Here is a 15,382-nt window from a genome sequence, read left to right as displayed (position 1 = left end):
TTGAGCAACCTCCCGGCTTTGAAGATAGTGAGTATCCTAATCACGTATATAAACTCTCTAAGGCGCTTTATGGGCTCAAGCAAACCCCAAGAGCATTGTATGAATGCCTAAGAGATTTTCTTATCACTAATGGCTTCAAAGTCGGAAAGGCTGATCCTACTTTATTTACTAAAACTCTTGACAATGATTTGTTTGTATGCCAAATTTATGTTGATGATATTATATTTGGGTCTACTAACGGATCTACATGTGAGGAATTTAGTAGGATTATGACACAAACATTCGAGATGTCTATGATGGGGGAGTTGAAGTACTTCTTAGGATTTCAAGTGAAGCAACTCCAAGAGGGCACCTTCATTAGCCAAACGAAGTATATCCAAGACATTCTAAACAAGTTTGGGATGAAGGATGCCAAGCCCATCAAGACACCCATGGGAACAAATGGGCATCTCGACCTCGACACGGGAGGTAAATCCGTAGATCAAAAGGTATACCGGTCGATGATAGATTCTTTACTCTATTTATGTGCATCTCGACCGGATATTATGCTTTCCGTATGCATGTGTGCAAGATTCCAAGCCGATCCTAAGGAAACTCACCTTAGGGCCGTAAAACGAATCTTGAGATATTTAGTTTATACTCCTAAGTTTGGGCTTTGGTACCCTCGGGGATCCATGTTTGATTTGATTGGTTATTCGAATGCCGATTGGGCGGGGTGTAAAATTAATAGAAAGAGCACATCAGGGACTTGTCAGTTCTTGGGAAGGTCTCTGGGGTCTTGGGCTTCAAAGAAGCAAAATTCCGTAGCTCTTTCTACCGCCGAAGCCGAGTATATTGCCGCAGGCCATTGTTGCGCGCAATTGCTTTGGATGAGGCAAACCCTTAGGGACTATGGTTACAAATTAACCAAAGTTCCTCTTCTATGTGATAATGAGAGTGCAATCCGCATGGCGGATAATCCCGTTGAACATAGCCGCACTAAACACATAGCCATTCGGTATCATTTCTTAAGGGATCACCAACAAAAGGGGATATCGAGATTGCATATATTAACACCAAAGAACAATTAGCCGATATCTTTACCAAGCCACTAGATGAACAAACATTTAACAAACTTAGGCATGAGCTAAATATTCTTGATTCTCGGAATTTCTTTTGATGTTTTGCACACATAGCTCATTAATATACCTTTGATCATATCTCTTTTATATGCTATGACTAATGTATTTTCAAGTGTATTTCAAACTAAGTCATAGATTGAAAGGGAATTGGAGTATTCGGCGAAGACAAAGGCTTCCACTCCACTCCATCAAATTACTCATCCTTCGCCGCCGCTCCGAGCCACTCTCCAACTTTGGTATAACCTTCACTCATATTTTGTTCGCCAAAGGGGGAGAAAGTAGTCACCAAGGGCTTATATTTTACTCAAGTATCCGTTTTTGGCGATTCATGCCAAAGGGGGAGAAAGTATTAGCCCAAAGCAAAAGGACCGCACCACCACGTACCACCACACCAATTTTCAAAATTTAAGTTTAGAAAAGATTTTGAAATGATGATTTTTTTCAATTGGTATCTTATTTTTGATAGAATTTCAAACTGGAACACCCTCTTCAAAAACCAATATCTAAAACCCTCTTGAATACTAAGAGGAGGATTTTATTGAGGGGGAGTTTTGTTTAGTCAAAGGAAAATCATTTGAAATAGGGGAGAAAATTTCAAATCTTGAAAATGCTTCTCAAAATCTTATTCTTTTATCCTTTGACCATTTGCAAAAGAACTTTGAAAAGAATTTACAAAAAAATTTGAAAAAACAAAACATGTGGTGCAAGCGTGGTCCAAAATATTAAAAATGAAGAAACAATACATGCCTATCTTATAAGAATTTATCGGTTCAATTCTAAGTAACCTTTGCACTTACATTATACAAACTAGTTCAATTATGCACTTCTATATTTGCTTTGATTTGTGTTGGCATCAATCACCCAAAAGGGGGAGATTGAAAGGGAAATAGGCTTACACCTTTTCCTAAATTGGTTTTGGTGGTTGAATTGCCCAACACAAATAATTGGACTAACTAGTTTGCTCTAGTCTATAAGTTTTATAGGTGCCAAAGGTTCACAACAAGCCAATAAAAAGACCAAAGATGGGTTCAAATAAAGAGAGCTAAAGACATCCCAAAAGGCACCCTGGTCTGGCACACCGGACTGTCCGGTGCACCAGGGAACTCGACGCTGAACTCCTCACCTTCGGGAAAATGGGAGGCCGCTCCGCTATAATTCACCGGACTGTCCGGTGAGGCACCGGACAGTGTCCGGTGTCACACCGGACTGTCCGGTGTGCTAGCGGAGCAACGACTACTGCGCACGTAACAGTCGACTGCAACGCATTTAATGCGCGCCTACGCGCGCAGATGACATAGCACGCATAGAAGGCGCACCGGATAGTCTACAGGACCTGTCCGGTGCACCACCGGACAGCCCAGAGGCCCCACCAGTCAGAGCTCCAACGGTCAGAACCCAATGGCCGGCTGACGTGGCTGGCGCACCGGATTGTCTGGTGCGCCATGCGACAGAAAGCCTCCCAACGACCACTTTTGGTGGTTGGGGCTATAAATACCCCAACCACCCCACATTCATTGCATCCAAGTTTTCCACCTTCAACACATTACAAGAGCTATAACATTCAATTTTAGACACAACCAAAGAGATCAAATCCTCTCCCAAGTCCGGAATCACTCCAAATCGAATAGTGACTAGAGAGAGCGACATTTGTGTTCATTTGAGCTCTTGCGCTTGGTTTGCTTCTTTTCTCTCTCATTCTTTCTTGTGATCAACTCTATTGTAACCGAAGCAAGAGACACCAATTGTGTGGTGGTCCTTGCGGGGACTTTGTGTCCCGTTTGATTGAGAAGAGAAGCTCACTCGGTCTAAGTGACCGTTTCAGAGAGGGAAAGGGTTGAAAGAGACCCGGTCTTTGTGACCACCTCAACGGGGAGTAGGTTTGCAAGAACCGAACCTCGGTAAAACAAATCCTTATGTCTCACTCTTTATTTGCTTGCGATTTGTTTTTGCCCTCTCTCTCGGACTCGTTCATATTTCTAACGCTAACCCGGCTTGTAGTTGTGCTTAAGTTTATAAATTTCCGATTCGCCCTATTCACCCCCTCTAGGCGACTTTCAAGGCATAAGAAAGGAAAACCCGTGGTATTCAAGTTGATCACTGGATCACTTGAAAGGGGTTGAGTGCAACCCTCGTCCATTGGGACGCCACAACGTGGAGTAGGCAAGTGTTATACTTGGCCGAACCACGGGATAAAACCACCGTGTCTCTTGTGATTGCTTTTCTGTGATATCTTGTGTTAGCAAGAGCTTGCTTCGTAGCCATACTAACACTTAACCAAGTTTTGTGGCTATAAGTATTTGATTTTTACAGGATCACCTATTCCCCCGTCTAGGTGCTCTCACCAACACCCGCGCGCTTCCCTAATCCCTCGCGGACTAGGCTTCCCCTGCACGACTAGGCCACGACAATGGCTGCCTCCGCACGACGAGGCCGCGGCATGGGCGAAGGAGGCGGCGCGACCTGCAGTCCAAGGTCTCACATCCACATACACGCATCCCAGGCCCGACCAACTGGACAACCAAACCCTAGTTGCATGCCTATCTCAGTGAGTCCCCGTGCCGCGCCGCGTCTTCCGGTGCCGGCTCCCCACTCCAGCCTCTAGCGCACAACAACAAAGAAGGAGATCGCCAAGCTTCTCGGCCGGCTCCTCGTCTCCACCATGCCCTCCTCGTCGGACGCCGACTATGTGTCCTCATCCCTAGTCCTTGTCAATTTCGTCAATAGCTGCATCCACGACCTGGCCCTCCCCTTCGCTGACGTGCTCTGCTTCCCAAGAACCTAGATAGTGAAACTCGGGTCCGAGTGCGTCCCTGTAGGACTTGTCCTCTCCCGCCTCTCGTCTTGACCCATTGTCCTTGTCAATCTGATCTAATCCATGTGAAGAAATGAATAGAATCGCTTGGTCGATCCGGTGCTGACATATCCCTTTTCATTTGTTGGTACACCTATGTCTCTCTGATCCTATCATTCCTCTGCCATAAGCTTATTGTTGGCTCTGTCTCTCTGATTTCCCAAGTGACGACGTAGACTTCTGCTCTTGCACATGCGTCATCTAATTGATTAATCTACAGTCTGGTCGCGTTGTGCTCCTACTGCTTGATCGACGAGTGCTGCGACCCATCTGTCATCTTCGTCAGCTAGACGAAGCATCCGAGTACAACTCTAAACATACGGACATTTTAATAACGAGAGCATAGAACGATAAAATAGTGCTTCTGCATCTTAATGTATTTTATTAATACATGTTGACTCCGTGGCAAAGGACTGGCATACACCTAGTATAAAATATAATACTGTTCTAAATTTGGTATAAAATATTTATAAAATATTAAACGTTGTCAAACATTCAAAATACCATAAAATCTCGAAATTTCTATGTAATTAAATAGAAATAATCCACGTTGGCTTCATAATGAATAATAATGCATAGAAAATATCTAAACTATGCAGCGAAAACAAAATATTCCAAGATATTATTTGCAAAATTCTAAATCTCATAAAAGTATTTTCTAATTTTTATAACCTTTTATTTTATTTTTATTCAATCTGCCGAAATAAAGAAAAGACCAATTCTTAATTCGCTGGAAATAAAAATGGGCTACTTGGCCTCTGTCGGCCTTTTGGCCCGTCTCTGTGCCGGTCCAGGCGGTGCGGCCCGTGCGCCCGGGCCGAGATGTCGGCCCACCAAAACCGCGCCCCCCCGCATCGCCACGGGGATAAGGATCGACGGGCAAGAATACACGGATCACTGTTTATCCATTTATCACAAACCCTACCCACTTTCCCCATTTCTCTCAGCCGTGCGCCTCTCGCCTGAAACCCTACCACTCTCGTCGCTTCTGTTCACCGGCGAGGTGGAGGACTGATCCGGCGTCCATTGTTGCGCTGTCGTCGAACTCCCCGCCGGCGAGCGCTTTCCTGCGAGGGCGCCGCCGTCGGTGAGATCCTCGGCGGTGCTTCTGCACTTGCAAGGAGGTACGGCGTCGGCCTGAGGGTTGCGAACTGTGAACTACCGACGGCAAGACCACGGTGCGTTCTCCTTTCTTGCTCCCTTGTTCTAATCCCCATCTCAAGATGGCTGTTGATTTCCGATTTGGGGATTCGGGGCTCGAATCTGGGGATTTAGGGTTCCATAAAGATCCGATCTGTGTTCTTCTTGCCACGTTTCTCACTAATCTTAGTTGAGATTCGGTCTCCTCTGCTCTTAATCCATTACGCATAGTTTGTGTGCGCGGAGGTGGAGGCTGACCCCAAAGAGAACTAGTGTACTTGTAGATCGTGTGGGCGTGTGGCGGAGGCAGACCCCACAGAGACCCAGAGGGGTGGACGTTGGACGCCGGAGCGGCGACCGGTAAGCTACTGTTTCACCCCGCCGCCCCTGCGTGTTGCACTACATACGCGATACACTGCACGAACAGTTAGTTGATCTGATAGCATGGTGTGCTCCCTAGCATCGATGGCGGCACCCAACGACCCCAATCTATACCACCATGCATCGCAGCTCTCTCCGTGGGCACGTCCGTACCATCCTGGCCGCGTCATCCTAGTACAATGGTCGCCGCCACCTCGTGGTTGGTACAAGCTCAACTTTGATGGATCCGTCTACCATGATGGCTCAGCGCGAGCCAGTATTGGTGGCGCCATCCGTGACAGCGACGGTCGTGTCGTGCTCGCATTCGCTGAGCCCACGGAGCACTCCACGGTGGGCATAGTGGAGGCGCGCGCGATGGCTCGAGGCCTTTGCCTGGCGCTTGGGCTTAACCTGCAGCGGGTGGTGGTCGAGGGCGACGATCTCGTGCTTGTGCGGCTGCTCCGCAGCGAGGACACGCAGACACGGATCCCCGTGGCGCTGCAGGAGGAGATCCACGAGCTGCTTCGCTGTTTTGAAGGATGCGATGTGAGGCATGTGTACCGGGAGGGGAACCAGGTGGCACACACCCTTTGCCGTCAGGCCTACCACTGCCCCGGCGTGTGGGTAGGGACTGTACCGTTTGTCGTGTTTGACAAGGCCGAGGAGGACCGACGTGGCGTGTTGCATGAGCGCGCGGTGGTCCGATGATTGGCCGGGCATACAAAGTTCTGGACGAGAAATTTGCAAGATCACTACCTTGGAAAGGTGGCTTCGCTGCATTGCCACCGTCGATCGTGACCACGCTGAAGTGCCAATATCAATCACTTGCTGTTCTTATGCCATCATGCCTCATTCCAGGTAACCGGCATCAGTTTTGGCATCATGCTTGTTCTCCATACTGCTGACACCAATCTCCTGTGCCATGAACCTTGATGCGTGGTGAACAAATCCTTACAAGATATATATGCACAACACCCATACATGTTTAAGACAAGCACACATCTTTAAGACAAGCACCCATACTGAATATATCAGCCACAAAATATCTCAGTTTAGGACTATAGAATCCAAAACAAACTGCACAATTAAACATGTGACACAGTTTAGCACTACAACCACAAATATTTCAGTTTAGGACTACAACCACAAATAGAATCCTAAGAGTTATTTTTTTTCTTCCTTGGGGTCAGTTTCTTTTGAACTGTCTTCTTGGTTGGCGTTGTTATCTTGGTTGGAGTTGAAGTAGGCATAGTGGTCTGAGAAGAATTGCTTTCTAACAGAGCAGCAAGTCGCCTGCACAAAAACATTGTTAATGGTATTGAAAAAGAACATATTTCAAACTAGAGTGTGCTTGTAAAATTTTTGGAATTACCTCCTTTCATTGTTGCTCCAGGGCGCTCTTGAATTATGGTTTCCCTAGTTGTTATTGGCCTATAAGGTGTTGCCATCTGACTTTTACCACTTGATTTAGTACTATTCTTCCTAGGCTTTCTCTTCCTTTTCTTTGTACCATTGAGTGGTCATTTGTAACTAACTTCTGTGTGACCCAATGTGCCACATCTTTTGCACCTACGTTTCCTCTTATCATCGTTTTGGGCTTTTCTTGTTCAGTTGGTTTTGCCTTTGAACTGCTGCCACCTTCATCATGTTTTGTCTCTGAACTGTTGCCGCCTTCAAGGAAACTTTTGAACCTCAACTTTCTCTGTCTGCCAACAGTTATTTTGCAAATTGGTGCACCCATATCAAATGAAAGTTCTACTGTGGGCCATTGTGACTTGTCAGGCAGTGGCTCTATCAATCTTTTATATGCCTCTCTGAACTTTGCAACAGAGTAGTATTCATGAACAAATCCTCAAGCTTCACATTTCTGTTTTTTACTGCGGCTAGCAAGGCCAATACATGCTCGCAAGGCTTGCCCGTATGTTGCTACTCTTCACAAGTACAGTCATGTAAATGTGCCTTGATAGCATGTCGATCATGATGATTGTGGCTGCTGTTGTACACCTCTGCATCATGTAAGTCAGCTTTCACAACATTTAAGTGTCCCAACCCTCTAGTTCTTGCATTCAATTGGTGTAGGACAGCTGTTAGTATCTTGCCTTGAAGTCGTTCTCCAATTTTTCTCATCTTCTCCCATAGAATCATTATCATTTCCCTTATCAACAAGATCAGTCACTGGCAAGTTCTTTATGTCTCTACTGTACTCTCTAATCCAATTGTTGAAACACTCCGCTAGATTGTTAGTAATATAATCACACTTAATTTCTTGGTTGAAGTCACATCTCATCCATTTCAGTGAATGATGTTCATCAAGGTACTTGAACACATCATTGCTACCTGAGAACATTTGGGTCATGTGGTACTGAAATTTGTCCTTCTTATAAGCCTCAACAGCAGGGTACATACGTGAATAAATGACACCACTATATCTCTTAATAAAGTTTTGCATGAGGTGCCTAAAACATTCCCTTTGATCAACATAAGGAAACACTTGTACCACTGCTTTTTCTAATCCCTTACAAGCATCTGTGCAAATTGCTAGTTGAGGCATGTCTCCTATAGCTCTACGCAACTGCTTCATAAACCGAACGCAGTTATCCTCTGGTTCAGATTGTATTAATCCAAATGCAACAGGATACATCCAGTTATGACCGTCTATATCTGTTACTGATGCCAATTGGTCATTCCACCTACCATTTAGTGCAGTTGAGTTTACACTAAGATAACTAGATAAGGCCTACATCCTGCTAAAAAACCCTCAATGCAAGGAACAAGTGCACAATAAAATCGAGTTAGAGGGGCGACCTATCTTTGGTTAGCAACTCGAACAGCCGAAATATGTAAACAAAACCACATAGCAGAATAGATTATATACCTTAGGTTCATGTCCCAAGAGTTGGAGTTGGGTTCCATGTCCATATCTGGCATAGCACCACCTCTCCAAGGGCAATGGATCACAGATTTAGAGCCAACATCACAAAATCTATTGGTTCATGCATCCAAAAAAACAAGGGATTTTAGAAATCGAAGGAGGATAACAGAAAATGAGGGAATACAACTGGAACACCATTCTTACCTCAAATGATCAAATCTGCTGCCTGTGGGCTTGGAGGAGAACCAAATGTTGAGTTATGCGTGCTTGAGTGTCCAACCCTCTATGCGCCGCGGGGGGGGGGGGGGGGGGGGGGGGGGGAACTCAAGGCTTGTTCATTTTTAGTCCAAGCAAACAGAGGCAAGATGACCTTATCTTGACCTAAGGATAGAGCTGTCTTTTCCCGTGGCTGGAGATCTGTAAAAGAACAAGTTGATGGATTATATGAGGCCGGATGGCATAACAACAGTGAGGGATCAGTTGATGGTTGCAATGCAGCGAAGCCAGCTTTCCGCGGTGGTGATCTTGCAATTTTCTCAGTTTCGGACATCAACGACTGCATCCTGGAGAACGGAGGATGCGAGCAAAGCATGACCAACGATTTTTATTTTTTATTTTTTTATCGAACGCGCAGGAGAACTGCACATCTTATATATTAGAGAGGAATAAAAAACCTTACACAAAGGAGACCTTGCTGAGCAAGTCTCCCAAGGCCCCTACACAAAAACCTGAAGGAAATTACAAACTGGAACCGGAACTTGACCCGACCTCGGCCAGAGCTACAACTAAACCTAGGCTCTCAAGCTCCTTAGCTCCTGCTATTGCCCAGCTAACACACTCATCTTTGTTTTTATAATGATAGATGAGAAGGTAGAGTTCCATAGTTCTTTTATTTTTGTTTTTCAGGTACAATTCTTATAGTTCTTTTTATCTTTGTTTTTAGATACAATTCATATAGTTCCATAACTCTATGCCATGCTTTTGGAGTATCTGGAGCGATACAGCACTTGGCAGGAATGATCGAATGAGACTCGAAGGTTATTGTGGCTCTTAATAAAGGTGTTGATGCCCCATATTTCAGGTTCCTTCTCTCATTTAACAAATTACGTGTTGTCCACCAATATTAGCTACAATTCTAAGCCAACCGGGCATTGACATTGTCCAGGTTGCAGATTACGGACTGGTTGCCGATCTGTTTGAGGTTCTGGATGAGTTACTGAAGAAGATCCCAAAGAAGAAATAAGCGACCTTAATTTGTTGCTGATGTTTTCCCTTTTTGTAGGCATTCTAACTTTTCTTCAGCTTGCTTTGAAACCTTGTTCATCCTTTTCACCACAGCTATGGATCCATCACTGAATTGAGCTTTACAGGCAGTTCCAAAACCACCCTTCCCAATAACCGTGCTGAAGTTATCTGCTGCTTACATTGTTCTTTTGTAGCTGTACCTTTGGAATATTGGTGATTGGCCTGAAGAAGGTAGAGAGGGTGGTCTGGATCAACGACAAAGGTTAAATAAGACAATTTTCTTGTTTTTTTCCCTCTTTTTCTCTATAATACCATAGCTTCAGCAAAACTGGCGCAGACAATGTTCAATATTAAAAAGGGCAGGCCTGCTGCCGAAGGCTCCCACATAAGTGTTATGTAGAACACAGAGAGAAATGCAGAGAGAGATGCAATAGTAACTATTAAACAAAAATGTTATGTAGAACAAGGATATATACCATCTGCGTTTGGGAATAATGGAATAGCCTGTGGAACCTCCTCATTAGATTCATCATCTGAAATATCCATCGCCATATTGCTTATGCCAAGTGATAAAAAACATTAGGGATGTTCAATACTGAAAGAAGAGGATCATTACCTTCTTTGGAACTTGTGACACTGTCATATGTGATAAAAAGATAGAAGCGGTTAAGGAAAAGAAATTTGTGTTCCAGCTTCTCTAAAAATATTGATCAAAGTAAAATGAAAGGATATTTTCTCTTGCAATGCCAAAATTTGTAGCCAAGGGCAGAGATGGTGCTGGTTTTTGAGGTGACATCCAGGGCAAGAGTAGGTTCCACTTTCAAGCTTTTTGGCCTAAATTGGAGGGTTTCCAGGATGTGGTGGCTACTTGGCCTTCAATTTCTGATGGTCCTTGCCCTCTAGCTACCCTTTCTTTAAAATAAGGGCTGTTGCGCGTGGGTTGTAGAGTTGGAGTGATAAAAAGGTGGGGCATGTGAAAAATCAACTTGATTTTGCTAAATAGCTCTTGCATCAACTTGAAATAGCCCAAGATTGTCAAACTTTGTCACCTTTAGATGTTTGGCTAAAGAATTTGTTGAAGAAACACAGTCTTGCTTTGGCATCCTTCTTGCACAATATGGCCAGATTGAAATCTTGCATTGGATGGCTAAAAGATGGGGATGCCAACACCCGTTTGTTCCATTATTATGCTAGGTACCGAAAAAGGAAGAATTTTATACCCACTTACCTAGTATCACTACTTGTTGGCGTTTCGAGACCGGGGGGTCCCTAAGCCGACGAGTGAATGTGCCGCGTGCCCCAGCCCAGATGGGTCGAGCGCGTGGGCGAGCGCGAAGGGGGGAAGCGAGGTGGCCGGAGACGGGCGTGAGAGAGGTGGAAATCCCGCGGCCTTCGTGTTCGTCCCGCGCCCAGGTCGGGTGCGCTTGCAGTAGGGGGTTGCAAGCGTCCACGCGGGTGAGGGAAGCGAGCGGCCCCAAGAGAGCGCCTGTCTCGTCCTCGTCCCCGCGCGGCCAACCTTCTCTAAGAAGGCCCTGGTCCTTCCTTTTATAGGCGTAAGGAGAGGATCCAGGTGTACAATGGGGGTGTAGCAGAGTGCTACGTGTCTAGCGGGGGAGAGCTAGCGCCCTAAGTACATGCCAATGTGGCAGCCGGAGAGATCTTGGCACCCAGCTGGTGTGGTGTCGTGGCTGTCGGAGGAGCGGCGGAGCCCGGCGGAGGGACAGCTGTCGGAGCGGTTGAGTCCTTGCTGACGTCCTCCTGCTTCCGTAAGAGAGCTGAGAGCCGCCGTCGTCACAGAGCTTGCGGGGCGCCATCATTGCCTATCTGGCAGAGCTAGCCGGATGGGACATCAGTCTTGTTCTCTGCGGCCCGAGTTGGCTCGGGGTAGAGTGATGATGGCGCTTCCTGCTGACGTGGCTAGCCTGCGCCCTAGGTTGGGCGTCGTGGAGGCTCCTCCGAAGCCGGGGTCGAGTCTGTCTTCCGTGGCCGAGGCCGAGTCCGAGCCCCTGGGTCGGGCGAGGTGGAGGTCGTTCGGCAGAGGCCAGGGCGGAGTCCGAGCCCTGGGGTCGGGTGAAGCGGAGTTCGTCGTCTTCTGGGGCTGAGCCCGAGTCCGAGCCCTGGATAGGGCGGAGCGGAGTTCGCCGTCTTCCAGGACTTAGGGCCTGTTTGGTTCACTACCTCAGTTGCCACACTTTGCCTAACTTTTCTGCCTAAGGTTAGTTATTCAATTCGAACGACTAACCTTAGACAAAATGTGGCACATTTAGCCACAAACCAAACAGACCCTTAGCCCGAGTCCGAGCCCTGGGTCGGGCGGAGCGGAGTTCGCCGTCTTCCGGGACTTAGCCCGAGTCCGAGCCCTGGGTCGGGCGGAGCGGAGTTCGCCGTCTTCCGGGGCTTAGCCCGAGTCCGAGCCCTGGGTCGGGCGGAGCAGAGTTCGCCGTATTCCGGGACTTAGCCCGAGTCCGAGCCCTGGGTCGGGCGGAGCGGAGTTCGCCGTCTTCCGTGACTTAGCCCGAGTCCGAGCCCTGGGTCGGGCGGAGCGGAGTTCACCGTCTTTCGGGGCTTAGCCCGAGTCCGAGCCCTGGGTCGGGCGGAGCGGAGCTTTCTATGGTGCCTTTGGCAGGCCTGATTGCCTGTCAGTCTCACTCTGTCAAGTGGCACTGCAGTCGGAGTGGCGCAGGCGGCGCTGTCCTTCTGTCAGACCGGTCAGTGGAGCGGCGAAGTGACGGCGGTCACTTTGGCTCTGCCGAGGGGCGCGCGTCAGGATAAAGGTGTCAGGCCACCTTTGCGTTAAATGCTCCTGCGACTCGGTCAGTCGGCGCGGCGATTTAGTCAGGGTTGCTTCTTAGCGAAGGCAAGGCCTCGGGCGAGCCGGAGATGTGTCCGCCGTTGGAGGGGGGCCTCGGGCGAGACGGAAATCCCTCGGGGTCGGCTGCCCTTGTCCGAGGCTAGGCTCGGGCGAGGCGTGATCGAGTCGGTCGTATGGACTGATCCCTGACTTAATCGTACCCATCAGGCCTCTGCAGCTTTATGCTGATGGGGGTTACCAGCTGAGAATTAGGCGTCTTGAGGGTACCCCTAATTATGGTCCCCGACAGTAGCCCCCGAGCCTCGAAGGGAGTGTTAGCACTCGCTTGGAGGCTTTCGTCACACTTTTTTGCAAGGGGACCAGCCTTTCTCGGTTGCATTTTGTTCCGGTGGGTGCGCGCGAGCGCACCCGCCGGGTGTAGCCCCCGAGGCCTCGGAGGAGTGGTTTCACTCCTTCGAGGTCTTAATGCCTTGCGTAACGCTTCGGCTGGTCTGGTTGTTCCCTCATGCGAACTGGCCGTAGCCCGGGTGCACGGTCGGGGCCCAAGTTCTCGGGCTGGTATGTTGACGCTGTCAACGGTTCGGCCGGAGCCGGGTTTGCGAGAGCAGCCCCCGAGCCTCCGCACAGGGCGAGAGGGCGATCAGGGACAGACTCGGCTTTTTTACATACGCCCCTACGTCGCCTTTCCGCAAGGAGGAGGGGGGGAGAGCGCCATGTTACCCTCGATGGGCACCGAACATGGTGTCTCCGGTGAGCTGCAAGCGGGTAATCCGAGTGGACGTCCGTGCCCCGTTCGTTGGGGGTCGGCTAGGGGCCCAGAGGCACGCCCAAAAGTACCTGCGGGTGATCTGCCGGACCCGGTCCCCTGGCGACGGGGTCCGAGGGCTCGATGCCTCCCTCCGATGGGATTCCGTTACAAGATCGCTCCCGCTGGTCTCGGAAATGTCCTAGGGTACCTCGGGAGCGCAGCCCGAGCCTCGGCTATGTATCGAACGTACCCCTGGTCATCCCTCGCTCGGCGTCTGAGGCGACTGTGAACCCTTTGGGGGCCAGCCTTCGAACCCCTGATCAGTAATGGGCGCGGAGCCCGAGTAGCCTGAGGCGGCCGTGGAGCCCTTCGGGGGGCCGGCCTTCGAACCTCTGACCAGTAGTGGGTGTAGGGCCCACGCGATCTGAGGCGGCTGTTGAACCCCTCGGGGGGCCAGCCTTCGAACCTCTGATCAGTAGGGGGGCTCGGAGCCCGGTTCCTTCACAGGGAAGGATCCTTTTCGGGGTATCCCCCTTTCCCGGTCCCTGTTGCAAGAGATAGAGAAAGAGGAAAAAAGGAAAAGGATACGAAATCGAACGACGTGGCGTACCTTTTTTGGCGCGGTTATTACGGCGAAGGCGAAGCGTCGCCCGCTTCTCCCGCCAGAAGCGCCGCCTGTCACGCCGCGGAGTTAAGGCGACGGGGTGAGTTGTTGGCAGGGCGGCCGTTGCGCGTGCGCGAGCCGTTCGAGGAACGGCTGTTTCGCTTCGCGTTTTTTGAATCCCGCGTCCGGTCCGGGCGTAACGCTGGAAACGGTCTCGCCTTGGTCTTTATATACCCGGGAGAGGGTCTGGTGACGGTTCTTCGCTCCGCTTCCTGCCTCTTCCTTTAGGTTTTCGCAACCCGAGAGACTTTAGCCAGAGAAGAGGAAACCGCCTTTCCTGCCCCTTGCGTCGCCGTCCCTTCCGTTTTGGTGATGGCTGACCGGGTGACCATCATCTCACCACGCGATCCGTGGCCCTTTTCCACGGTGACGGCGAGCGATCTGGAGGAGCTGGTCGGCGAGGGTTTGCTTCGCCCTCTCACCGATGAGCAGCGACCAGAATGGATTCCTCCCGTGGGCGGAGTCGCTCCATCCCCACCGCCGGGGTACGTCGTGAGCTTCGTCTCCTTCCACGAGCGGGGATTCGGTGTGCCGACGGGCCGCTTTATGCGGGCACTCCTGTTCCACTATGGGGTGGAGTTGCACAACCTCACCCCGAACTCCATCTCGCAGGCCGCTATCTTCGTAGCGGTGTGCGAAGGGTATTTGGGGATCGCCCCCCATTGGGATTTGTGGACCCATCTCTTTTTCGCCGAGCTTTTTGCTTCACCGACGGGGGAGAGGAAAGTCCACGCAGCGGTGCGGGCCGGCGGCTGCACCCTCCTGCTGAGGCAGTCGCGGGCGTCGCAGTATATTCCTGCCATCCTCGCGTCCTCGAACAAGAGGTGGCAGCGCCGGTGGTTCTATCTCCGGAACGACGGTGAGTTGCTCCCGTCGTACTCCGAGCGAGTAGTCACCGCCGCTACCGACGCCTGGCGTCACGGGACCCCGCACGAAAGACAGAAGAACCTCGGACCCCTTCTCCAGGCCTTGGAGGCGTTGCGGGAGGGGGGACTCACCGCAGCGGGAGTGATTGCCGCCATCCACCGTCGGAGGGTGCTTCCCTTGGCGAAGCGACGGCTGTCGCTTTGGGAGATGACCCCGGAGGCTGACTGGGAGGGCTCACGGATGTCCCCTGATCCTCTTCCCTTCGACGCCCTCCAATGGCGGGTGTCGGCTGCGTTGGGGAAGCCGGACCCCCACGCCTTCTCCCAGCTTCGGATGCGCCCCGACCAGGGGTGCGTGACTCTGGTGAGTGTTCGCTTCTTCCTTCTTCATACATCGGGTTGCTCCTGGTTCTTACGATCGGGCTTCTTTCCCCCCTTTCTTCAGGAGGTGGGGTGGCACAAGCCCTCCCGGCCGCGGGTCCCGGAGGACGCGGTGGACCGAGCAGCGTGGCGGGTCGCCGCGGAGGAGAAGAAGAAGAAGGACGCAGAGAAGGCCCGGGCCCGCGAGCGGAGGCGGGCTCGGGACGCCTTGGAGAAGCGCCGTCGCCAGCAGGAGAGGGAGGGACTCCCGAGGGAGCCGTCGTCGGAGACGCCCGACGACGACGACGACGATGATGATGAGGAGGAAGACGACATGGCCGCC

General features: G+C 50.3%; 1 pseudogene; it reads left to right on the top strand.

The window, feature by feature from the left end:
* Nucleotides 1-4,888: 4,888 nt before the first annotated feature.
* The window catches only part of LOC103638136 (G-type lectin S-receptor-like serine/threonine-protein kinase At2g19130), a 53,581-nt pseudogene continuing 43,087 nt past the window's right edge, over nt 4,889-15,382 (top strand).

Source organism: Zea mays, chromosome 6, assembly GCF_902167145.1.
Source record: "Zea mays cultivar B73 chromosome 6, Zm-B73-REFERENCE-NAM-5.0, whole genome shotgun sequence".
In the NCBI taxonomy this organism is placed as follows: domain Eukaryota; kingdom Viridiplantae; phylum Streptophyta; class Magnoliopsida; order Poales; family Poaceae; genus Zea; species Zea mays.
The sequence above is the reverse complement of the archived record's forward strand: the minus strand, read 5'-3'. Positions and strand labels throughout refer to the sequence as shown.